This window comes from Amblyomma maculatum, chromosome 2 (assembly GCF_055883805.1).
Source record: "Amblyomma maculatum isolate TAMU_Amacu chromosome 2, ASM5588380v1, whole genome shotgun sequence".
Classification (NCBI taxonomy): Eukaryota; Metazoa; Arthropoda; class Arachnida; order Ixodida; family Ixodidae; genus Amblyomma; species Amblyomma maculatum.
In genome coordinates, this window is record NC_139345.1 from 173,360,339 (window position 1) to 173,362,391 (window position 2,053).

General features: G+C 46.0%; 1 pseudogene; it reads left to right on the forward strand.

Moving 5' to 3' along the window:
* Nucleotides 1-387: 387 nt before the first annotated feature.
* LOC146200453 (uncharacterized) lies at nt 388-1,847 on the forward strand (annotated as a pseudogene).
* The last annotated feature ends 206 nt before the right edge of the window (nt 1,848-2,053 follow it).

The window sequence follows — 2,053 nt, forward strand, 5'->3', positions numbered from 1 at the left end:
TTGATCTGCCACGACACGCTGGTTGCAGTGTATTCATCCCCGCGCCGTGCACAGAGGCACGTTTTGGGCTTACCATCGCGATGGACGATGGTTTGAAAATACACAGCCCAACTTGGGAGAACAGAGTTTCAATCGTTTCGGGTGTCGGAGACGACTTTCAAGTATATAGTGGATTCCTGCCGCCCCCTCATGGAGCGACAAGCGACGAGCATGCGGGAGGCCGTCTCAATTGAGAAGCGCGTCGCCGTGGGCCTGTATAAACTATGTTCATCCGCTGAAAACAGAGCAATCGCACATTTGTTTGACTTAAGAAGACCAACTGGGAACACTATATAAAGGGAATTCGGTGAGACTGTTGTGGAAGTGCTAGAAGAACAGTGGGTGAAAATGTCTGCTGGTGAGATCGCGGACCATATCCGCGAATTCCGTCTGTGGGTTTCCGCAAGCAGTGGGCGCACTGGACGGCTGCCATCTTCCAGTTTCCCCACCGAAAAATTATGCCAGTAATTATTTTTACTATAAGGGCTGGTAAGTACGTAAATAATGAGGCGAGTGCTAATGCTCGCAATATATGTTGCATGCTTGCTGTTTACTTGCTGCTGTCTACTACTCATGCCTGCCCTGCAACAAATCATGAAATGCCTGGCATGTTTCATGATCCTCATCACAAATTTGCTTGCAAAGGCTTTTATGAAACGTTTAGGCTTCTGTATAATAGATTTTCATAGAGACAGTGGCATCATATTTAATATGAGAAAAGCATCACAGTTATATGAGACAGCCCCAAATTATAGCTGAAAATAACAAATAATATATGAGCTTGTCATCAAAACTCTCAAATGATGAGGCTTTGCACTGTTTGAATGTGCTGACTGCGTTTATAAAGTCGCTGTGCTTGTATGTTTGGTAACTGACTATAATGTCAATTTTATGCCCACCCTAGCAGATCAGATTCTATCAAGCACCTCAATACAACATTCCATTGCTACATACGGCAGTGAGAGCGGCCTGCTTCGTGTAGTGTGAGAGAGGTCGACTTACAGCGCGAAGATCAGCCGCATGGCAAGCAACAGCTTGAAGAACCGTGAAGACGAAGCTACACTCCCATCCCTCCTAACTCCCTAATTACCCAAACAGCGGCTAAGAGCCATCCCTTCATTCGAATGAAGGCTTCCTTCAGTTATTCATTTCCAGGTACAGTGTCATCCTCCTTGCTGTAGTAAATCACAAGTACCGGTTTCGATACGTCAACGTTGGCTCCTCGGGTAGCTGCCACGACTCCCATGTGCTCCAGAGGTCAACGTTGCCAAGACTAATTGAAGAACCAACATTTATGCGCCCAATTAAGCCTCATTGTTGGAGGGACTGACGTGCCGGCGCTGTTCTTGTGTCACCAGGCATTCCCCCTATCACCTAACCTGATGAAACCATTTCCTCGTGGAAACACCGAAGCAGAGCTAACATTTAATAACCAACTTTTCAAATCTAGAAGGATAGTTGAAAATGCCTTCGGAAGAATGAAAGCACGCTTCAGATACGTGATGAAGCGGATGGAGTGCAAGGTAAAGAATGTGCCAGTTCTTGTGCGTGCATGTTGTGTGCTCAACAACATTTGTGAACATTTCAATGACCCAATATTACCACAGTGGATGAACGAAGCTCAGCAGCTTGGCTTGGTGAATCCGCAACCAACGTGTTCTACGTACATGGAAGTAGCAAGTGGAAAAGAGGTGCGAGCTGCTCTTATTCGGTATTTCGAGCAAGCTGGAGTACACTAAAAAAGGCCAATACTTCAGAGTGAAAGCGGACACTCAATGTGTATTCAAAAATTCTCCCAGCAGGTCTAGTAGATTTTCTTGTGCTTTTACTTGCATCTCTGTATGCGTGCACTCATGCCTTAAGGCTTCATCAAGGGCTAAGATGGGCTATCGTTGGTTTTCAAGAAGTGCATCCTGGAACTTTTCTTGTGGGGAGACCCTTTTTCTTTTCCCTAAATAGCTTTCCTGGGCTATGGGCTATGGGGAAGCTGCCACAGGTGATGACATGTCTTCGG